At 35.7% G+C, this 25129-nt stretch overlaps 1 protein-coding gene across 7 annotated transcripts in view; it reads left to right on the forward strand.

Annotated features, from left to right (window-relative positions):
• The window catches only part of Cntn1 (contactin 1), a 446523-nt gene that overhangs the window by 126836 nt on the left and 294558 nt on the right, over nucleotides 1-25129 (forward strand). For 4 of the 7 annotated variants that reach the window (XM_004874004.4, XM_087199964.1, XM_087199965.1 and 1 more), the window contains exon 2: nucleotides 2152-2199. The gene's annotated coding sequence lies outside the window, so the exon portion shown is untranslated. Of the gene's footprint in view, nucleotides 1-2151; nucleotides 2200-17318; nucleotides 17487-25129 lie in introns of all 7 variants that reach the window. The other 3 variants (XM_087199970.1, XM_087199969.1, XM_087199967.1) reach the window with 3 other exon arrangements.

Below are 25129 nucleotides of genomic sequence, written 5' to 3' on the forward strand. Positions count from 1 at the left end.
TGTGGAAGGATGACATGTAAACTTACTGCATATGCATACCAATTGGAAAAAAGATAATAAATCTTCTAAATGATCGGGTCTTGGAATTTAAGACTGGTAGGTATTTGAAATACATGAGATAAAAGATCTGAAACATTAGCCAATTATTTAGTTTCCAACATTGTGGAAAGCTACAATATGGCTGTAGAATGTGCAATACAGAATATAAAAATTTGAAAGTGCTTCTCATACCTGTTTTTCTCATATTTTCAGAACGTGCCTTTTTTTAATTTGGTACCGGGGATCCAACTCAGGTCCTTGCTCTTGAGCAGCAGGCAGTGAAATCCCTGAGCTAAATCCCTGGCCCTGCCTTTTTTTTTTTTAAAGAAACAATGACTAAGCCTTATTTCAAGATTTATCTCAAAATTTCATGCACAAAATGAACAGACCTTTAAGAAGTCTAGGCATTCTATTCAAGCCTCTTGTTTTTGGTGAGGGGTTCAGGATTAATTGACTAGAAAGGTTTAATATACCCTGAAATTACTGATCACACAAAGCATTCAATTTTCCTTTTGAAAGAATTCTGTGTAAAGGTAGTGGGAGCCTCTTTTCTTTATGAAGATGTTATGACTCATTAATGAAGCAGGCTTTGGTTTACACTGGGGAGCAACCACATGGTCTCTAGGAACGTTACTTCTGGTAGTAAGAGTTGTCTCATCCACTCACAACTGAAAATAGGAGGCAGATACATGAAAACACACTGGACATGGAATAGTTTTAGGACTCCTGAAATGTAAGTGAACAGCAAAGTGAATAGTAAATCTGAGATATAAACAATGACTGTATCAGGCCTCAAAATCATATTTGGACTGATAGATAATGTGCAAGGAATGTGTAAACTCACAAACATGGAAAGGAAGACTTCAGATGAGACAAAGGGTTGAATCCAGAAGTGGAGATTTCAAGTAAGCCACAAAGAGATGCACTAATACTGCATTCTCACACTTGGGTTCTGTCCCATAGGACATTTGTCTTGATCATTCAAAATAGAAAAATTAGATCTCAATTCAGATTTGTCCCTTTAACCTGGCCCCAGTCCTATGCTGATATGTGTCAGATATCACTGAGTAAACTTTCCTTTTCTTTTTTAATGATTGAATATATAACAGTTATTTCTTCCCCATGATTTAGGGACAAAAATGTGATGCAAATTTTGTTATTTTAGTAGCTTGTAAGAGCTAAAAGGAGAGATGATCTTTGTTATTTCTACCTTCCATAAAATTTGTTTGTTTCACTAATTTTCTTCTAACCACTGTCTGGGTTGAAATGAGTCACCACACTGAAGTACAAAATAGAGAAACCCAAACCAATATCATTAAGTGGACAGAGCCACATGAAGGGCCCCAAATTGAGTTGGCTCTGTGTGGACACTGTGTCTCCTGAAATGTTCTCTATTATAGCCAAAATGGATCTCTATTGATTTATGTGATGCTTGTTTGTATTTTGGTTTCTGCGTCTTATTTCAAGTTTTCTCAGGGGAAACAAATGTTTTTCCATAAAAGTGGTAATGAAAATGATCAAAGTAACTGAGGTTTGGAAACCTGAAGCGTTCTTTCTGTTCTTGTCCTTCTTTAAATTTTTCATTATTTATCATGTGAGAATTAATATTTTAGAATACTACTTAGAATTTTTTTCTTGACACATAAGAAATTGTTAATTCTTGAAGTTGAATTTTGTGACATGAGAATATTTCAGTTGGTTGAAATACTGGTACCTATTTCTATGAATATGAACACAATTTGCCAAAAGCTTCACTCTATAGTCTTCTTACAGTTTTGCATCATAAAATAGGACAAACCGAGTAGTGGTATTATTTTTTATTTGAAACATCAATTTTTTATATACCAATGATAAATAAGGTAGTTTTTTGGAGGTAAACTATAATAGGCTTTGAAAAAACTCAGAAAAGGTCAAACTCTTAGCTTAAGTATACTTACTGATTTTATAATTGTACTGCAATCTTTTTGTAATGCTCAAAAAGAAACTTAAGATTCTTGTGAGATTAAAATTTAACTGATTATCTATAAATCATAACAAAAATTTTTTATTAAATGTAGACAAATTTTAATCTTCAAATTAACTAACTATAATTTCATAATTATTGATTTATAGATATCCACTTTGGACCATTTCTGAAGCTGAATTCAGAATAATCCTGAGGTAAGCTATCCACATCTGCATGCATATATGTTAATTTTAAGGGATAAAATATGTAGCAAAATTGTATGTAATGGAATATTCAATCATTTTTTTGTCGTTGAGGACTCAATAATACTCTGCTCCATGACATGCACTCAGTGGTATTGTTTCATTTTTAACTTTTTATAATATTTCTCAATTTTAAAAGATAATCAAAAGGCATGATGAATTGCTTGTGTCCTCTCTGCAATTATGTATATAAAGTACAAAGCAGTTAGCAACCAATTTGATTGTATAGTGCAGTATTCAATATCGCTTAGTTGTGTAGGCTAGAATTAGATGGACATGTCATGATATAATTAATAAGAATAATAACAAAACTAATACTCCTTACTTAATTTTAGTATAATTCAGAGACTATACTAAGCACCTTACATACATTATATTATTTAAGCCTTCAGCAAACCAATGTCATAAAAATTTTATTTATCACATCCTGAAAAAAATGTTAGGGTTTAATCTCAGATTATGTAGTGGTAAGTGGCACATTTACTTAAGTCTATATGAGACTCAAATTTTGATTTTCTACAACTATATAAACTACCTGTGAAAGATAAGGGTTCCATGACATCATGAAAAGACTTTGGCTTTCATTCATCCATTGGCCCCATGAAATATGTGAATTAGATAGAAAACAAACAAGATAAAGAAGGGCAACACTTCTTAGGCTCCAAGTTCATTTTGAGAGATACCTTTCAATGATGATGGGATTAATATTAAAGAATAAGTACTAATTTTTCTTAACATTAATAAAGTACAGTACCTTTATAGCATAGTTACAAATTTCTTCCCAGTGAATTCACTTTTTCTCCCTTGGATTACATTTGTGAAATATTTAATCAGCACATAGTAGGGGCTAAATTCTGAGGTAACCATTAAGAAAAATAGATATGGTTGCCTTTTCAAGATGCTCACAAGTTAGTAGATTAAAAGCAGATGAGTAGACAAATTATTATAGCAAAATGTATGGCCCTGCTATGGAAGCCTAAACGATGTTTTATTCATTCTGATTGACTATATCAAGGCTTCTATGTATCACCAAGCATATATGAATCTTTAGTTCATGAACTTCTAAAAGAAGACAGAATTTCTAAAATTTGTTCTGCATTTTTCTGGAAGTGACATTTCATATGATATATCAGTATATTTCAGAAAGTAGAAATTTAATATGTGAAATATACTTCCTGTGATCTGCTACTTATTTTTCTTAAATATCAGAACCATCAAGAGTGGTACTTGTTAAATGTATTGAGTGGAAAAACTATCATTTTGTTGACAATTTTACTTAAGATAACATAATCTTTGTTGTACAGGCAATAAAATGAGTCACTTCAGTTTTTGAAAATAAATTGGGATAGGTTTAAAAAATTACACTAAGGGTTCCCTTTTTGGCAGGTGATAAATGAAAAGCTATAAAAACATGATTATAAAAAGTGCTGTTTAAATGCTTTGCTAACCTGATAAGAAAAGAAAGAAAAGAATTCAAAGGGGAAAAAAATGAAATGAAATCTGGAGCCCTCAATGGAAAGAAAATGCAAAGTTGGGAACATCAGGTAAAGCTAAGGCCACCACCCTAATTTGGACCTGATTGGAAAAATGCTTTAGAGTCAAGATCCAAAAGGACAACACTCTCAGTGTCAAGGTTGGTGTCTACAAAAAGCAAAGCTACCATTGAAATGACACATCAAGGAAATCTACTTTCCTAGATCTTGCCATTGAGTGGACTACACAAATCTACCCCTAGGATTCAGAAATGTAAATTAGCATTCATTTAACTTTGGTTGCCGAATTCACCCATGTGGTCCTATTGTAGGAAGATAAGTTAGATAGAAATTAATATACCATCAGCAAGGAACTGGGCTCTCAAGGGAGTTAGCACAAAAAATAAAGACATCAGAATTGTGGCTGGAGTCACATCTGAAGAAAGCCAGGCCTCAAGATAAAAATGCAATGGCCAGGCCTATGTGCCTTCCAAAGGAATAAATAATAACTTGGAATTATACTATAATTAGACTACCTATTCCAGTAAGTCCAGATAGGCATCAGTTGCCCAGATGGGTGACCAGGGCATCTGGACCTATCCCTTACTGAAAATGCCTTTGTTTTTTTCATATACCCTTGCTACATGACGTGTTCCCCTATTGGATCAATATTAGCTAAGTGGCTGTACTTATAATCCTATAGATTGATTGTGGTTTGACCCACACTGCAGCACATTGTGACTTTGCTGTATAAATTATTTCAATAAAACTCTTCTAAGTTCTTCCTTTGGTTTGCGACTCTATTTCTCAATGTTGTGGCACCACAAACTCAGCACATTTGACATGCAACAGGTTGGAATTATATTTCTCCTGTATCAGTCCAACAAGCTTCATCCAATAATTTAGGTGATTCCAGGTTCACAGTCATTGAGAGGAAATAAAATCCTTTGCAGTGTGAACCCAAATTTAAAGTGTTTCAAACATCAAATTCTAAAGAAATAAGAGTTAAAAATTACAAAGTATAAGGAAAAAATAGATGAGAAAAAGCCAATAAAAACATGACACAAATAGAGACATACAAAGATTTCAGATATTGGAATTACCAGATGCATAAAAAAATGTGTGTTTAATATTGACTTAATTTTTTATTTCTGTTTAACAAATTATCACAGAGGTATTGTCTTAAATACAGGTAGTTTCTAAATCAAACAACAAAGACTGGACAAAGATTGAGTATCTTGCAGTTCTGTAGGTCAGAGGTCAAGTATAAGCACCACCAGGTTAAGATAAATATGTTGTTAGGCTGTATTTCTTTGTAGACACTCAGGAAAGAATTGGGTTTTTGCTCATTCCAATTGTTGGCAGAATTCAGTTCCTTATTGTGGTAGGTTAGAGTGCCTTGTTTTCTTGCTCCTATAAGGTGAAGATTGCTCTCAAGTTCTGAAGGCCACTGAATGTCTTGACTTTGTGGCCCACTTCTTCACCTTCAAGTAGTAAAGGCAGCTTCAATTTCTTTTATAATACATCTCTGTAATTTTTTCAGTCCATGCTGGTAGTGTTTCTACTGATACAAAGTTCTCAAGAACTCGGTGTGGGTTTCTCATAATGTATGTTAGAATGACTTATTTCATTAGACAAGATGTATGTCCATAGATCTTTCCAAGATGACCTCTTTTCAATTTTTGACTTCTGTTCAAGTGGTTGAAAGGATCTATGAGGTAGGAGTCATTCAAGATGAAACTGCATTGAATACTGTTAGTAAAAGCAATACAAGCCTTAGAAACCCTAATCTTCAGAACCAGAAGTCTAACGGAAATTAATGAGGATAAATTTTAAAAAATTACATCAACAAACATCAAAATTAAATTGAAAAACACCAACAGCAGAAAGAACTCTAAGTAGCCTGAGAAACATTGGAGGGCACTGCTAAAAGACAGGCAATTAGATGGATAGATGACCTCTAAATAGCAACACTGGAAGCCAGAAGATAATGGTATATAGGAATCTCTTTAGAAGATTCCAGGGCTGCGGATTTAGCTCAATGGCACCATGCCTGCCTCACAAGCGCAAGGTCCTGAGTGCGATCCCTGGTACCAAAAAACCAAAAAAAAAAAAAAAAAAAAAATCAGAAAAAGAAGATTCCAACACTCTGTGAATGCCTTCTGTCTCAGACTTCTATCTTTTAGTTGCATATTACTGTGAAGACCTTATTTGTAAATTTTCTCTAATGCTTTAAATAAAGCCTTACATTTCTCATAGCTAATAAGTATGACCACAAGCAAATATGTAATGAATCATCTACTTGTTGGATAAATATTTGACATCAGCTCGTTGTGATACTGATGATAAACTTGGTTCTATTGGGCCATTTGGACTATGAAAAAAATCAATCCCGCCATCAAGTTTTTGATTTATATCAACCTTTCATAAAGTAGAAAATATAGTTATGAAATCATACTTTTCTTCTTAGGAAATGTAATCTCTCATTTGCTTATTACTCACAACATTTATATCTTTATAACTTTTACATTATATAAATTTTCAACAATTCCATGTACTCTCCCTAAATGTTATAATTTACTCAGAACTTGATGGCTATCATCAATCAACAGTAATTTCTGTTTTTGCAGTGCTTGGAATAATTTGGCCCAGGTTCTTACTAGTGGTAGGCAAGCACTTTATCACTGAGCTACATCCCCAGCCCATGCAACAGTAATTTTTAAAAATTTTATTGGTATATTTTAGTTATACAATATAATGACATTCATCATTGGAGATTCATACCTTTACATAATATATCTTGATTCTTATTTTTCCCCCTTCCCCTTCCCTCCCTCCAACCTCTCCATCCCTCCCTATTTACAAAGACTTTGTTTCCATTTTTTCATTTTCTCATATTATTCCATTCCCTTCTTCCTTTTCCTCTACCCCTCCCACTTCCCCTTTGCCCCTTTTCTTACTGTTTCACATTATCTATTATACATTTTGATCCTCATTTACATTTTGAGTTTCTCACACCAGAGAAATTATTTGGTATTTACACATGTGTGTCCTATTTATTTCACTTAAGAATATTACCTCAATGTCCACCCATTTAGCTATAAATGTTTCTAATTTCTCATTCTTTATGGCTGAGTAGTACTCCATTTTATTAAAAAAAAATTTTCTTTATCCAGTCTCCAGTTGATGGGTAATTGGGCTGTTTCCATGTTTTAGCTATCACAAACTATGCCACTATGAACATGGGTGCACGTATATTGCTGTGGTATGATTCTTTTAATTCTTTTGGGAAGATACCCAGTAAGGAATAGCTGGGTCAAATGGGACTTCCAGTCCTAGTTCTTTGAGGTATTTCCATACTGATTTCCACAGTGCTTGCACCAGTCTACATTCCCACCAGCAGTGGTGCAGGGTTCCTCTTTCCCCACAGCCCTGCCAGCATTTGTTATTGGTTGATTTCATGACAGCAGCCATTCTTTCTGGAGTGAAGTGGAATCTCAGTGTTGTTTTCATTTGCATCTCTCGAATGACCAGTGATGTTGAACATTTTTTCATGTATTTATTTGCTATTTCTACTTCTTTATCTGAGAAATGTCTGTTCATTTCAGATGCCCATTTTCGGATTGGATCTTTAAATTTGGGAGGTCTGATTTGTTTAATTTCTTTGTGTGTTCTAGATAGTAGACCCTTGTCTGAGGAACAGTAGGTAAAAATTTTTTCCCACATTGTGGGTTGTCTCTTCAAACTGCTGGTGGTTTCTCTTGCTGTGCAGAAGCTTTTTAATAAGAAGAGATCCCTCTTGTTGATTCTTTGTGCTAGTTCATGTGCAACTGAGGTTTTATTCATGAAATCTTTTCCTACGCCATTGTCTTCAGGAATTCTAGCTAATCTCTCTTCCAGCCAGTTTAGTGTTTCTTCAATAGTAATGTTTTAGCAACAAATATGTGCTTACTACTATGCTTAGCACTTTTTGGAACACTCAATAAGCATATCTTGTAATGTCATTGAGTAACTCCTCATATTTTTGTATTTGTTACATAATTGGATTATTTTGAACTTTTAACTTGAGTTTTCAGTTATATTAGAATGAATAATAGAATAGATATTAAAAGCCATTGCTCTACTTTTCTGAGTGTAACTAATATAAGAATACTTCATGACTCTTCATTTCATCAAACCAATAATGTCTCATTAAATAAAAGGAAATCGAAGGAGACATAGGGGATTTAGCGGCTGAAATTCAGTGAAGAATAAATATAAAATGACTGTGAGCTTTTCATGAAACACATAACAACTTTATTTTCTTCCTGAATTGCATGACATCATTTAGATGGAGTTTTAAATTAGTTTTACTATTAATAAGTGATAATTTATTGATTTTTGCTTGATGTATAATTTTATCTGAAAAAAATGTAAAGTCTTGTGCATTTCTTATGTAAAGGATAGTCTATTAGTGTCAAACAGAACTGATTTGAACACTGGCTTTGCAAATGACTATGACTCCATAGGTAAGCTATTTATCTTTTCTGAGTCATAATCTCATTACTCAAAAAACAAAACAAAACAAAACAAAAACAAACCTAGCTGGTCCAACTTGTAGTCTCCATTCATTTTCACTAAAAAATTTTACATAATTTAAAACTAGACACAGCCAAGTTAGCAGGAATTCCTATCCCTCTTTCTTAATGTCCTTTCTATTCCACTCCCATTGACCAAGAGTCCTAGAGGATTACTCCATGATATCTGCCCTGCTTCTAAAGGCCAAGTGAGGAGAAAGCCAAGGAGTTCATCAGTTCTTTCCGTCACCACACAGAGAGCTTCTGTGGTAAATGGATTTCCCACTGCATTCCAACTGATGACTTTCACTACTACAGGGACTCCTGGCTCATACTGATCTTAAACAATTGCAGGCTTCATGATTATGATTCCATCTGTCATCTACAGGAAGCTCAGTCTGATACTGTTCTTAGTGTCCACCGTGTTGGACTGGCCAGACAGGAAAGGCTAAGAGCTCTGACCCTGAATCCCTTGCCTCATAGTGACTTCTGTGAGGCTCCTGATAGCTTTTCCTGACAAAAACCTCAATCAGGAGCAGAAATATTTTAAGGACGTGCCAATAGAATTATATCAAAAGAGGATCCTCCCCCAAATGCAAATTACCCCTTGGAAAATTTGTTAACAGCTCAGGGACCCATTCTTGGGGAAGCTTGGTGAGTCATAATTTAGCAGGTCATAAAAAGGTCTATTATAATCTTCCCCAAGGAAATAGGTACCTACTAGAAGTTCATTCTCGGTAACATATGAAGTTCACTAAAGACACTTCTCATCCTTTTGGATTCTGCCTAATCAGACACTTCACACATCTTAGTACTCCCAGGATAAATGATATGACATATATAAAGTGCCTATCAGTGCCTACTACATAGCAGATACTTACTTTCTATTCATTTCCTCCCTTGTCCTACATTCCTAACATTTTAGTTTAAACCCTCATTGTTGCTTTTCCTTTCCACATATATATCCCAAATGAGATTATAAAACCTGTAAGAGAAGAGAGCTATAGCTCTGTCTTTCAAGCTTTCACAGATTATTTAGCATAATATCTTGAAGATAAATATTAATTGCTATATAATTATTGCCTGAGTGATTACTTTGCATTTGATTTTCCCAGATGTAGATAATATAATGTGCTATCATACCAATGTTATTCTGAGCAGCAGTTTGGCAAGAAAGGAAGATGAAATTCTAGTCCAACTATTTGCATTTTGATTACTGAATCACCTATCAGTTGATAAGACTTAAATTACTTAGAAATTTTCTTGAGCATTTGAAATAATGGCTTCTCCTCTTGCTCAGGTTGTAAGGCAAGAATGCATTTATTAGCATAATGTTGCAGTAAAAAGAACTTAAAGAAATTGAATTCTAAATCTCTACTCTCACTTGTAAGAGCAAAGGCAAGTCAAAAATGAGATGACAATGAAAAGATCATTATGAGGATTAGAGAAAATGTGGATAATTTCCTATGACAGAAAATCTTTAGTTTACTTTTTCTTTTTTGTATTAAATTCTTTTATTGGTACATTGTAGGTATACAACACAATTATATTTCTCATTGGGAATTGTACCTTTCTATAATGCATCTTGGTTCTTATATTTTCCCCATTCCTAGCCCTCCCTTCACCCCCTCCACCCTTCCCTATTTACAAAGACTTTATTTCCATTTTTTCCATTTCTCATCATTTTTTTCCTTTCCCTTCTTTCCTTTCCCCTGTCCCTCCCACTACCCCTACCCCTTTGGACCTTTTCTTCCTATTTTACATTATCGATTATTCATTCTAATAATTGGTACATTTTAGGTATACAATATAAGGACATTCATCATTGGAAATTTGCACCTTTACATAGTCTCTCTTGGTTGTTTTTCACCCTTGCCCAGCCCTCCCTTCAACCCCTCCAGCCCTCCCTATTTACAAAGATTTTGTTCCTATTTTTCCATTTTCTCATATTAATCCCATTCCCTTCTATCCTTTCCCTTAGCCCTCCCACTTCCTTCCCCTTTGCCCCTTTTCTTCCTATTTCACATTACCTATTATACATTTAGTCCTTCTTTACACTTTCAGTTTCTCACACCAGAGAAACTATTTGGTATTTACACATGTGTGTCCTATTTATTTCACTTAAGAGTATTGCCTCAATGTGCATCCACTTAGCTATAAATGTCTCTAATTTCTCATTTTTTATGGCTGAGTAGTGCTCCATTTTATATAAAATCCACATTTTCTTGATCCAGTCTCCAGTTGATGGGCATTTGGGCTGTTTCCAAGTTTTAGCTATTACAAACTGCACTGCTATGAACATGGGTGCACATATATCACTGTGGTATGATTCTTTTAATTCTTTGGGGAAGATCCCCAGCACTGGAATAGCAGGGTCAAATGGGACTTCCAGTCCTAGTTCTTTGAGGTATTTCCATACTGATTTCCACAGTGCTTGCACCAGTCTACATTCCCACCAGCAGTGGTGCAGGGTTCCTCTTTCCCCACAGCCCCGCCAGCATTTGTTATTGGTTGATTTCATGATAGCAGCCATTCTTTCTGGAGTGAAGTGGAATCTCAGTGTTGTTTTCATTTGCATCTCTCGAATGACCAGTGATATTGAACATTTTTTCATGTATTTATTTGCTATTTCTACTTCTTTGTCTGAGAAATGTCTGTTCATTTCAGATGCCCATTTTTGGATTGGGTCTTTAAATTTGAGATGTCTGATCTTTTTAAGTTCTTTATAGATTCGAGATAGTAGACCTTTGTCTGAGGAAGAGCAGGTGAAGATTTTTTTCCCACATTGTGGATTGTCTCTTCACACTGCTGGTGGTTTCTTTTGCTGTGCAGAAGCTTTTTAATAAGAAGAGATCCCATTTGTTGATTGTTTGTGCTAGTTCACGGGCAACTGAGGTTTTGTTCATAAAATCTTTTCCTACACCGATGTCTTCAAGCGTTCTACCTAACCTCTGTTCCAACTGGTTCAGAGTTTCTATTTTAATATTTAGATCTTTAATCCATTTTGATTTCAGTTTAGTGCATGGTGAGAGATACAGGTCTAGTTTTAATCTTTGGCAAGTTGAAGCCCAATTTTTCCAGCACCATTTATTAAAGTGGCTATCTTTCTTCCAGTGAGGGTGTTTGGCTCCTTTGTCGAAGATGAGATGGCTGAGTGTGTCTGGCATTGTTTCTGCATCTTCTAATCTGTTCCACTGGTCCTCAAGCCTGTTTCTTTGCCAGTACCATGCTATTTTTATCACAGTAGCTTTGTAGTAGAGTTGCAGGTTGGGGATTGTGATACCCCCTGCCATGTCTCTGTTACTTAGAATTGCTTTTGCTATTCTCGGTCTCTTCTTGTTCCAAATGAATTTTTGGATTGTTTTCTCGAGGTCTATGAAGTATGCTGCTGGGATCTCAATTGGAATTGCATTAAATCTATATAGCAGTTTTGGAAGTATGGGCATTTTCACTATATTAATCCTTCCTATCCAGGAGCAGGGGATGTCTGTCCATTTTCTGATATCTTCAATCTCTCTTTTCAGAGTGCCATAGTTTTCAGAGAAGAGGTCTTTGATTTCTTTCATTAGGTTGATTCCTAGGTATTTCAGTTTTTTGGATGCTATTGTGAAAGGAATTATTTGCCCTATTTCTCTCTCAGTGAGTCTGTCATTGGTGTAGAGGAAAGCTATTGATTTTTGTGTGTTGACCTTGTAACCAGCTACTTGACTGAATTTGGTTATTAAGTCTAGAAGACTTTTGGTGGAGTTCTTGTGGTCTTCTATATAGAGTATCATGTCATCTGCAAATAATGACAGTTTGACTTCTTCATTTCCTATCTTTATTCCTTTTATTTCTTTCTCTTGTCTAATTGCCATGGCTAATGTTTCCAGAACTATATTGAACAAGAGTGGTAATAGTGGACATCCTTGTCTTGTTCCTGATTTTAGTGTGAAGGATTTCAGTTTTTGACCATTTAGTATGATATTGGCTGTTGGTTTTTCATAGATGGCTTCTATCAGTTTGAGATAGAGACCATCTATTCCCATTTTTTGTAGGGTTTTTATCATAAATGCATGTTGGATTTTGTCAAATGCTTTTTCTGCATCTATGGAGATAAACATATGGTTTTTGTCCTTGGCTCTATTGATATAGTGTATTACATTAATTGATTTTCATATATTGAACCATCCCTGCATCCCTGGGATGAAACCCACTTGATCAGGGTGTATGATCTTCTTGATGATCTTCTGCATTCTGTTTTCCAGTATCTTATTAAGGATTTTTGCATCTATGTTCATTAGTGAGATTGGCCTATAGTTCTCTTTTTCAGTTGGGTGTTTCTCTGCTTTGGGGATCAAGGTGATGCTTGCTTCCAGGAATGAACTTGGGAGTATTGCTTCCCTTTCAGTTTCATTGAAGAGTTTAAAGAGTAGTGGCAGCAGTTCCTCTCTAAATGTCTTGTAGAATTCAGCAGTGAAGCCATCAGGGCCCGGGCTTTCCTTAGGTGCTAAGTTTTTAATTACATTTTCAATTTCATTGGTTGATATTGGGTTGTTCAGAATTTTTAAGTCTTCTTCAATCAACTTTGGTAATTCACATGTATCTAGGAATCTGTCCATTTCTTCTGTGTTGTCCATCTTATTGGCGCGTAGGTTCTGGAAGTAGGTATTGATGATCTTCTGGATTTCTGCTGGGTCTGTTGCAGTTTCACCCTTTTCATTCCTAATTGCATGGATTTGGGCCTTTTCTTTCCTTTTTCTGACAAGGTTGGCTAAAGGTTTCTCAATTTTGTTGCTTCTTTCAAAGAACCAACTCTTGGCTTCATTGATTTTTTGTATCATTCTCTTAGTCTCCATTGCATTGATTTCTCCTCTGATCTTTGTAATTTCCTCCCTTGTATGAGCTTTAGGGTTGACCTGCTCTTTTTCTAGAAGCTTGAGGTTCAGCATCAGGTTGTTTAATTGGGCTCATTCTGTTTTCCTAATATGCATATTCACTGCTATGAATTTCCCTCCTAAGACTGCTTTCATTGTGTCCCATAGATTCCGATATGTTGTACTGTCACTGTCATTTAATTGAAGGAACTGTCTGATTTCTTCTTTAATTTCCTCTGTGACCCACTGGTTATTCAGAAGTGTGTTGTTCAATCTCCACGTGTTTATGAAATCCTTTGAGTTTCTTTTGCTATGGATCTCCAATTTCATCGCACTATGGTCTGATAATATACAGGGGATAACTTCAATTCCTTTGCACTTATTTAAACATGTTCTGTGTGTGAGTATGTGGTCTATTTTGGAGAATGACCCATGTGCAGCTGAGAAGAAAGTGTATTCTGATTTTGTGGGGTGGAAGACTCTGTAAACATCTGTTAAAGAGTTCGATTGAGTTCTAGTATTTCATTACTTATTTTTAGTCTAGGTGATCTATCTATTTGTGACAGTGGGGTGTTGAGGTCCCCCACTACAATTGTTTTAGGGCATGTATGGCTTTTCATGTCCGTTAGTATTTGTTTTATATAGTTGGGTGCACTAGTGTTTGGTGCATAGATATTTATGATTGTCATCTCTTCCTCTTGGATTCTTCCCATTACAAGGATGTAGTGTCCTTCTTCATCTCTCTTAATTAGTGTTGGTCTGAAATCTACTTGATCTGCCAAGAGGATAGCTACTCCTGCTTTTTTTCGGGTTCCTGTCATATGCAGTATTGTTTTCTACCCTTTAACTTTCAGTCTATGAGTTTTCTTTTGAATGAAGTGTGTTTCTTGTATGCAGCATATTGTTGGATTTTGCTTCTTGACCCATTCTGCCAGTCTATTTCTTTTCATTGTTGAATTGAGACCATTAACATTGATGGTTATAACTGAAACGTATTGACTTGTCATTGCCATGACTTTTTCTTTTTGTTGGGTTCTCCCCCTTTACATTTAATTTCTTGTCATGCCAGATGGGTTCATTCTGCTTTGCTTCCTGGGTTTGTGATCCTCAATGTCCATTCCTAGGATATTGTGTACAATTCTTTGGAGTGCTGGTTTGGTATTCATGAAGTTCCTAAGGTGCTCTTTGTCATGAAAGTATCTTATTTCTCCATCCATTTTGAAAGATAGTTTTGCAGGGTACATCAATCTGGGTTGGAGGCTGTTTTCTTTTAGGGCTTGGAATATGTCACTCCAATCTCTTCTTGCCTTGATGGTTTGTGTTGAGAAGTCTGCTGTGATCCTGATGGGCTTTCCTTTGTATGTGATTTGTTTCTTTTCTCTGACTGCTTGTAGAACTTTGTTCTTCTGTTGTGTTTCTGGAATCTTAACAATTATATGCCTATGTGTAGATGTTTTTTGATCAAGGCTATTTGTAGTCCTATATGCCTCACTTATCTGTATGTCAAGCTCTTTTCCCCTGCTTGAGAAGTTTTCTGCCATTATTTCTGTGGGGAGATTTTTTTATGTCATCGCCACTCTCTCCTGTTTCTTCATTGAGCCCAATCAGTGTTATATTATTTTTTTTGCATCATCTAGCAGCTGCTGGATTGATTTATCATGTTCTCTTATAATTTTGAAGCAATTTTTCTTTTCCTGGTTACTAATTGCAATCTTATCTCCTATATCTGAAATTCTGTCCTCACACTGGCTCATTCTGCTGTGTAGACTTTCAATGGAGTTTTTCATGTCCTGGAAATCTATTTGCATCCGTTTTATGGATTCCATTTGTTTCTTATGTTGGGATTCCATCATGTTCCTCAGCTCCTCTCTAGATTTATTAATCATGTCTTGCACTAGGGGCACAATTTCTCCTGTTATCTGAGAAATTATTTCTGATTTCATTTTTTCCAGATCCCCTTTTGTTGCTAGTTCAGTGGGTCCAGGTGGTTGAGTATCAGAGTGTTCCATCTCATTTCCCTTTGGAGTTGCTGTAGGTGATCTGGAAGTCTGGTTTTGAGACTTATTTATGTGTTTTCTCATTTCGACTGGGGCGGGGGTCTGTTAGCGCCTGCACGGATTACCTCCTCTGAGCTGGGTGAAGTGGGACAGGGTCCGGGAGCAGTGGTAGGGATGGTGACCCAAAAGCCCTTTCCTGTGGGCTCGGAGCAGCTGGAGGGATGGTGGCCGGGAAACCCCTTCCTCTGGACCAGGAGCAGTGGGATGGTGGCTCAGAAGCCCCTCCCTCTGGGCTGGGAGCAGTGGGAGGGATGGTGGCCCCGAAGCCCCTTCCTCTGGGCCAGAAGCAACGGGACAGAAGGTGGCCTAAAAGCCCTTTCTTCTGGTCTGGGAGCAGCAGGAGGGATAGTGACCAGGAAGCCCCTTCCTCTGGACCAGCAGCAGTGGGACGATGGCTCAGAAGCCCCTACCTCTGGGCCGGGAACAGCGGGACTCAGTACCTTGGTCTGGTGGTCTGGTGTCCTCTGCACCTTGGTAATGTGGAATCAGGTGGCTGCCTGTCTGCAGTGGGGTGGTTCGGTGTCTTCCGTGTGACTCAGGACCTCGGTAGGGCGTGCACAGACCTGCCTGTCTGCAGCCAGAAAATCTTTATTTTAAAAACACATGCCCTCATTTGGAAAATGTTGGAAAATAGGAAAAATAACTAAAAATCTCTCATCTCGTCAACATGTTTTTTAACATTTTGAAATATTTTAGGCCTTATATACATAAATTTTAATTTTTTTTTCTGCTTCATCTTATATTGATCTTTGATCTTTTCCATATTATAAATTCTTCAAAAATATTATTTTGATGATACACCATATGTAACTTGGCCACTTCTCATAGTTGTGTTATGAATTTTTCTTTTGACTTATTTGTTTTTCCTTTTTTCTTTATTGGTACCAGGAATCGCACTCAGGGCCTTACACTTGCCAGGTCGGCACTGTGCCCCTGAGGTACATTGCTGGCCCAGAGCTACATTCCTGGCTCTCTTTTGTTTAATTTAAAAATAATTTTATATCATCACAGCAATGGTTCCATATTTCTATGTATTTTCCTAGAAATTTGTTATAACTATATACAATTCTTAATTTCTGGACTTATACCCTTGTTATTTGCAAGCTAGTATTTCTTCCTCCATCTGTCTTGGAATTCTCCCACAGATCTATGACCTGTATATATCTAGTATAGTGCTGAAGTTCATGTTTCACAAGTGCCCAGGACTAATATTACTAGTATGTACAGTACTTCAGCTGTATTGAGAGGTCTCATAGCTGCTGTCTTTCTATAATCAGCTTAAGTGTTCTGTTCTTTTCTTGGTCCATATTATATCTTCTTTTGTGGCTGAGATGTAGCTCAGTGATAGAGCATTTCCCTAGCATGTGTAAGGCCCTGAGTTTGATCCCCAGCCCAGCAAATAACAACAATAACAAAGTCTCTCTTTAGTATAATGTTATAATAAATTAATAGATTTTCTAATATAAAACTATCCTTTCACTCAAGAAGCATGCTCTTAATTCATTTTGAAACTTAATTTACTAGGATTTTGTGACTTAGGTCCCCTGATCACATCTATACTTCTTCTTGTTCTTCTTGAAATTTGGTAACAGAGCTGTAGTTCTAGGTTTATATAATTAAAATGGTGACCTAAATTATATTCTGAAGTGTCAGAACATGGGAAAATTAAAGTTAAAAATAACAATGAATTGCCCTTATATAACTTACGATACTTTAGATGACAGAATCAGTGTTCAAACTTACTGTATAATTGTAATGTTGAACATGAACCAACAAGGGGTAAAATATTTCAGGTATAAATATAAAATTTTTCTTTCACAATAGTAAATACAGTTATGCAAATATGGGGTAGAGAGGATCTGACTTGATATCAATTCTTTTGAAGTAGATAATTGTGCATTTAGGAAGTCCATAAGTATCTTATGTGCCACCAGAGTCTACCAAATGGTGCTGAAACTAATGTAGGATTACATGACATTCATAAAAAAGAAAAAGAATGTCACTTTTTCTAACACGTTTTTGAGATGCCTTCCAGTTGCAAAGTCTAGTATACGAAAGACTTGTACAATGTGTATGATTCGTGCTTTTAGGGGCCACAGCCAATTAATTTATCTGGTTTGTCTGGTCCAGCAGATATCCACTGCTGCCTCTAAAGGAAACCAGATGAAATTCTGGAGCCAGTGAATCTTGCCCAAAGCTTCTTGACATGGATTATCTTATGTTTAGGAAGCTACATTGTCCAGGTAACCCAAGTGAACTATTTCAGCCACTCTGATTACTATCACTTTATTCTACCAGGTAAGCTTTCAGCAAACATCCCTGGACTCAGTAAATGAATGGGAACTAGCAATGTGCCTAACTTCTGAGGGAAGCCAGCTGAGCTCTGCTCTCCTCCCTGCTCTGTGACTTTGCCTTTTCAGTGGTGCCCTGTCCTCAGGCCCTCGCAGCACTGAATATAACTGGGATTCTGCTGCTTCGTAGGCTACAGGCAAGAAAAGAGCTCAAGTGTCCCTTATTCAAAATCACTCCAAACCCCAGGGGGAGGGTTTTCTATCTACCTGTCCTACCCCTACCACAAACCAACAGAGGGAAAAGAACCATGTGAGTCTCTTATAACTGTACAAATTCTAACTCTATTTCTGAATCTCTTTTTTAAGTTTTTTAAATGATAAAAGATCCCTGAAAACCAGTTCTGCCTGTTTCCTAACAATGACTTTAACTCAAACTTCAAAGAGGCCCTTTATAACAATTAATGCCTGGGGTTTTATTCTCAGTCAAACAAGAATTGTCTCCATGGAATCTCTAATTTATTTTAGCCACAGTTTACAAAAGAGAGGCTTCATGGTAATCTATGGCTGAGGTTAGAAAGGAGCAATTTTCTCAAACTTTTTATTTTGTATTATGATAGCAATTTTTACTACTTACTGTACTTAGAATTAACAATCTGCTATCCATTTAAAGTGCCTTTTAAAAATTTTTAGAATTTTTTTCAACACATTGACGTATGTGTATGTAATTTGTCAATAGGTTCTTTTTAACATTTTAACAAATGAAAACATAATTCACTTTTAAATAGGCTCAATGACCTTCAAAAGTTTTGCTTGGCTCTTGTCACTCTACTGTTTTCCCAGATAATTTACTCCCTTGTTCCTAGCAGTATGTATAGGTAGAGTAATTACTCACTGCAATAACCCTTCAATATTTCTGTCTCTACTATGATCTAAAATTTCCATTTTTGAATTTACTAATATTCTTTGCAACAAAAGTTGGACCATTTTCTCTAGTAGGCCAATTAAAATACATACAGACACTTATGTGTATTTTCATTTGACACAGAGATATTCATTCAGTTATCAGACTGGCTCAGGAATAAATTTGGATGGAAATTAGAAATACAAGTATTATAGGTAGCTAAGTTAGATAGAAATTAATATATAGCCAGGGAGGGACTGGGTTCTCAAGGAAGTCAACAGAAAATAAAGACATCAGAATTGTGGCTGGAGGCGCATCTAAAGAAGACCAAACCTCAAGATAAAGATGTAAGGACGAGGCCTACATGCCCCACTAAGGAATATTCAACAACGTAAACTTACACTACATTCTTTCCATGCACCCTTACTACATGACCCACTTCCTTACTGGACCAGTATTAGCTAAGCAGCTATACGTACAATCTTATAGGTTGATTATAGTCTGACCCACATTGTACCCACATTGTGACTTTGCTGTATAAATTTACCTTGACAAAGGGCCATGGTGGTGATAACTCACTTTTGAGTCCTTTCCTGTCTCTCAATAAATCTCTCCTATTCTTAACCTCCATTGTTCCTTAGAATTCATTCCTCAATCTCAGCAGCCACAAACTCGAAGTATCTGGCATCTAGATGATTGGGAGTTATAGTTTCCCCTATATCACAAGTACACTATTCTTTGAATATTATAACCATACATATGTACTCCTTTACTTTAAAGTCTAGCATTCATTTACATAAATAATCATTTTTAACCTTCCTATAAAGCCTATGAAGTAGGTATCTAGGGTGTGTTTACAGAGATAATAAATAGAAATTACATTGTAATATAGTGGCTATTGTGTTAGTGACATCAGCTAGTGTGGGTCCTTGCTTTAGTGATAATGGCAATTAAAATAAAGCAATCGTGTGAATTTACAGGAAAAAGCTTTACTTAGAAAGTGAAAGAAAATAGGGAAAGGACACCAGCTTGAATAGCTAGAGGGGGTACAATCTGATAAAGAGGATTAGACTGGTCTGTTTGCAAAATAGCCAAGACCAGTTTAATGGGGTATTGGAGTGTGCTTGGGGTCCCTTCTATCATAATCTGCCTTAGTTTCGTAACTTCAGAAGAATCCTCATGACATGAGGGGTAACTCGGTTCCCATGATGAGTGTTCATGGTTGGAGTGATCTCAATCGTGTGAGGCTCTGCTGGAATCCAAAGAGACTTCTGGGCATAGCTGAGTGTCCCTGTAACTAACTTTCTTATCCTGGTTTCCTCTGTCTTGAAGGGCGGTGAGATAGCTTGGTTAAATTTTGGGCAAATGAACCTTTTTTGCCAACCATTAGACAGATATTCCCCAAATGTCTATATAACGGCTAACCTATACGAATAGCTCAGGAGAATTTTACTCAGTTTTACAAAATGAAGCTCAATTTTTTTCTACTTTTAATTACCTATTGGGCATCTATAGGCTCAAGTACAGAGTCACAGTTTTTAGCAAACAAAAAAAAACACCAAGCAAAACAATACTTTTAAGTCCTTGTCTCTCTTAGAAGAAAACACAAATCATGTTTTTAGTGAGAAACAGGTTAAAGACCCAGGAGTTTGTTTGTCCTCAGGCCCTATAGTGGTCGTATATATATCTCATTTAGGTATGCAAAAATAATCTCTGAAAATGCACTGCATTTCAGAAAATAATGTACTTTCCACTTTCCCCATTCTGGAAATGGATGGCTGACTGTGTGTTATTCTGATAATTGGTCTTCAAGAGAGGTTTGTATTGAAGTGAAATAATGGCTCAAACTTCTGAAGATGAGATTAATCAGTGTACAGATATTCCAGAGTACTTGCTACATGCTCAGCACTGTTTGGAGTTTTATGAGCCATGAAAAAGAACATAAAATGTTATTCTGTTCATCAAAGATCTCATAACCCATGTGAAGAGAAGAAATTAGCCTGAAGAATTGTTAACCTTTAAGTCCAACAGGAATATTTAGAGGCAAACTCCTACATTTAAATAGCGAGGAGCTGTTCTCCCCTTAAAAGACTGTTAACACTTTGAAAGCTATTCTTTTTGCTTCAGCTCAAACTCTTTAGAAAAACCTATGAGGAACAAGCCAAGGTCACTGAGTCACTCTGACTCATTCTTTTAGCTGGCCCAGGGTAAACTCGGCTTGTTATAATACTAAACTGAACCTGGACAGAAATGTGTCTATATCTCTCCTCTTTGTGTGATATAAGAACTTAAACTGAGCCTGGTCAGAAATATGAACCTTAAATTAAGTATGCGCAATGCCTTCCCCTCTATGTAGTTTTCTCTATGAATATGTATACACTCCCTAATAAAATCAGCACTCTTTTTGTTAGGGGAGGGCATGGCTTTCAAAAAAACCCGCAGTGCTCTCCTTACTTGCTCCATTCTGTTATTTCTTAGTTATTATGCTTTTTGGCTTTGAACTCACCAAGATGTGAACTATTGCAAATGATGTCATAATTCCTAGGAAAAACCTTTTAGGATATGGGTTACTGATCAGGTATTCAGAGAAGAGAGAGGAGAGTAGGGCTGATGTCCTCAGATGATGATTCCTAGAGAAAATAACACATGAATTGAGCCTTGAGGAGAAATGGAAGGGGTAGGTTCAGATAGCAGCTCCTTCATTCACTGTTAAATTTTCTCAGGAATGCAGCTTAAACTATTTGATGCATATTTATAGTAGTAAAATGAGGAGGCAATGTTTAGTCACTTGGAGATTTGTGATTATTTAAAAAGATATTGCAGGGCTGGGGATTTAGCTCAGTGGTTTTGGCTGCCTGCTGCGCAAGCGCAAGGATCCGAGTTCGATCCCTGGTACCAAAAGAAAAAAAAAAAAAAAGATATTCCACAGAAAGTACCTAAAATATTTGGAAATAAAAAGATCATTTAATACTGTTAAGTATTTAATCACTTAACATTTCTTTTTCTTCTTTTTGAGAGAAATTAAATCCAAATGTGTAAAAGAAAGAAATTAAAGTATCTAAGAAAGTCAAGAAGGAGAAACATTGTAAACCAAAGCAATAAAATGATAGCTACAGAGGAACAACGAAGACAGGGTTATCTATGGAGTAGTGGGAAGAGTTTTCAATCTCCAAAGATTTTTTACCTCTGGGTTACTTTCTATCTTGACATAGAATAATTTGCTTTGTATTATATTTTTGTCTTGCTTTATATTATTTTTAAAGTTACAGTTTGTTTTTATTCTCCACAATCCTATGCAAAGCACTTCACATATAATTATTAAAAAATGTTATTCATTTGTATATTTATTAAGTATTTGATCAGCACTGACTGTGTCAATAAAATCAGGCTGTATAGATAACATGGAACCAGTTCATGAAACACATTGAATTTAGACATCAACATTTTGAATTCATGAAAACATTGAGACTCTTAAAGTAGGAAAGAATTCCTTGCCTTTCCCTGTCCTCTAAGTTGTATTTCATTATATTGTTCTTCACAGAGAAGAAGCCAAACTGTGTCATTCCTTACAGGCTTCTTGTATGTAGTTTTCTCTTCCTGAAATAACTCCCCTGCCAGCTACCTGGAAAATATCTACTCTTATTCTATTACTCAGTTGAATGAGAACTTTCCTAACATTCTTTCTCACTGCTTCACTCTTTTCTCACTTATCTATTTTTTTTCTATTTTCTCTAAATCTGGTACTGATTTTTATCATAGAACCCATAACATGTTACTGCATCTATTTGTTGAAATGCTTTCCTGTTACATTAGAAATTTTCATACTCAGAGGGGTGGAATGTTGTGTGGGTAAATTTAGATCATTCTGTTAAATATATATATATTACATAATTCACAATTTTATAAGATATGAATAAAACCAGAAAATTAAGGTTTTGGCAAAATAAGAAATTTAGTTTAATATCTTCATGGTTATACAATGAGAAAATCCACTGAGCTAAACATGCTTTTTGAACAGCACTTGCAGTGAATATTTTCTAGTTATGCCTGTGAGAGACAGCAACATTAGTTTTGTATTGCTGAAGTGCTTTGAGAGTAATGCTCTGGTGACAGCATAAACAAAATACAAAGGCCAGTTTGTTTTTATGTCTAAATGGGGGAATTGTTGGTGAAGAGCTGTGCCAGCCAGTGCAGAGTGGAATAGTGTTTTATTCCTCTCAAGATAGATAGATTGCTGAATTGCCTGAGTTCCTGCTGTTTTATAGCCTGACCCTTGAATTTGAAAATGAATAACTATCCTTTCTTCTCTTGAATGGCTGGTGAGAAAATATATAATTTAAATGAAAGTGAACTAATAATGTTTTTGTAATATTTTTAATATACTCACCTGATATTTTACCTGATTGATATATTGCCAAATATATCAAATGCCATGTCCCCTAAATATTGTTGGAGGTTTTAAATAATTTTTATTACTATTAAAATGGAATAGTAACTTGCTAATGTACTACACTTGTAAAATGGTCCTTCAAATGAAGAGAATTAAATACACCATTGGTGACACTGTTATTTCAAATGTTACTGAGCGATAACCTTATAAAGTTAACAAACATCTCAAGTGTTTGTTGAAAAGTCTCCTATAAGGAAAAAAGAAAAAGTATAGTGTCCATAATCAAAGAGTTCTTTACTACTGAGGAAAATTATTACAGATACCAAGGACACAACACAGATGTGGGAAAGTTACAATGACTCTGAAAACAATGAAGGGAAACGTGTCTGGTAATGTTTCCCATTGGGGAAGAGTGATTGCAGAAGTCTTCTCAAAATGATGGAAGTTGGAAACAGAGTCCTCCAGTTGATGAGAGAGGAATTAGCAGAGAGGGTTTGAGTTGGATCATGGAGGTCCTTGAAGACCAACAGGGAATTTATTCTTGTTCTATAGATACATAGGAGTTGTGATGGTTAGTTTTATGTGTCTACCTGGCTAGGTTATAATACACAGCTATTTAGTCAAACACTAATTTGGGGGTTGGTGTGAAGGCACTTTGTAGACATGGTTAATATCTCCAGTTGGTTGACATCAAGAAAAGCATATTACCCTCCATAATGTAAAAAGGCCTTATCTGATCCTTACAAGATAAAAGCTGAAGTTTACAGAAGAAGAAATGCTGTGTTAAGATTTCAGCTCCTGGCAAGCTTTCCTTCTTCCTGTCTGCCTTAGAGATTTCTTACTTGCCAACCCAATGCCCACATCCTGTGAGTCAACTCCTTCAGATAAATGTCTTTAAGTATAATATAGTGTATTTATTTAAGTTAGGAGCAGTGGTGTGTACCTGAATTTCCACATACTGGGAGGATGAGACAGGAGGATAACTTGAACCCAGGAGTTCAAAACAAGTCTGGGTAACTTAGAGCCAAATCTAAAAATAATTGCATGTATTCACATACACAAGTATATTTAAACAAATCTACCTGTAAAACAGAAACTATATAGAGAATACATGTATATATATATATATATATATATTTATGCAGAATACATGCAATGTATGTATATATTCTCTATATGTACATACATTCTAACGCACACACATATATATATAGCTTTTGCATGTTCTGAATATATAGATATATTGATATACTGCTTCTTGTATTGGTTCTCTGAAGAACTTCAACTAAATCAGAAATTATTACAAATTTTAAGCAAAATCATTTTTACTGTCTTTCTAACAGAAATTAAATCTTGTAATATTAAACTTTTTTAAACATCAATTTATGTTACATACTATTCAGTGAGTAGAAGCATAATACCTGATGCCAGAAATTCTTGTGTGGCAGGCAATATGCAAAGTTTTTCAAATGCTTTCATTTAACCAATTAATGCATAAGTCTTATATGGTAGCTTTTATAAATATAGCTATTATTATATTTCTAATATGATAGAGCAATAAACTAAATGTACAGTTAGCAAATGTCATACCGAGGACCAAACTTGAGCTATAGCACATGAAACATACACAGTATTTTTTTTAATATATATGGTATTTTGACATTAAAATGTACATCTTCTCCTAATGAGAAACACTTTGAGTATGATCAATGTCTAATGAGCAGAATAAAATTATGCATTTAAATATCATAAAAGAGCAGCATGTTTCTTGGAGAAAGGGACTTACAAGCATAGAGAGCTTAATGGATTTTACACAGTGTCTGATGGCTTAAACTATAAGAACAGAGAAATAGCTAGATCATGATTAAGAACTCTAAATTAGAGCAATCATGGTATTTTTGAAACCTAAGACAACTTCACCCAGACTTTAACAAATTTTCCTACACTACTTAAAATAGTCCTCTTCAAAATATGGCTCTATGACTGACATTGTCATCTTCTGAAATTACCTGAGAGCTTGCTAGAAAAGTAAATTTGGGAGCTTTACCCAGACCTTAAATGTCAGAATCTCTAGAACTAGAGCCGGGAATCTGTTTTGAATGAATTCTCCAAGTAATTTGTACTCACATTAAAGTTTGAAGAGTTCTGTACTAGAACAATCAGGGCTGGCAAAGAAGGGTTGCATGACCCTGAAGTGAGTTCCTCCAGAGAAAGCAGAATGAAGACTTCAGCTAGAATTAGCTGGAATTAATAATGGTTGATGAGTATTCTGTCTTAGGCTGAGCCACCAGGTGGGAATCTGGGACAAAAATAATTTCAGAAGGGACAGACCTTAAGTAGGTTCCAGGAGAAAATGAAG

Source organism: Heterocephalus glaber, unplaced genomic scaffold (assembly GCF_053883595.1).
Source record: "Heterocephalus glaber isolate CG9 unplaced genomic scaffold, H.glaber_assembly_v1.0 deba00001733, whole genome shotgun sequence".
NCBI classification, from domain to species: domain Eukaryota; kingdom Metazoa; phylum Chordata; class Mammalia; order Rodentia; family Bathyergidae; genus Heterocephalus; species Heterocephalus glaber.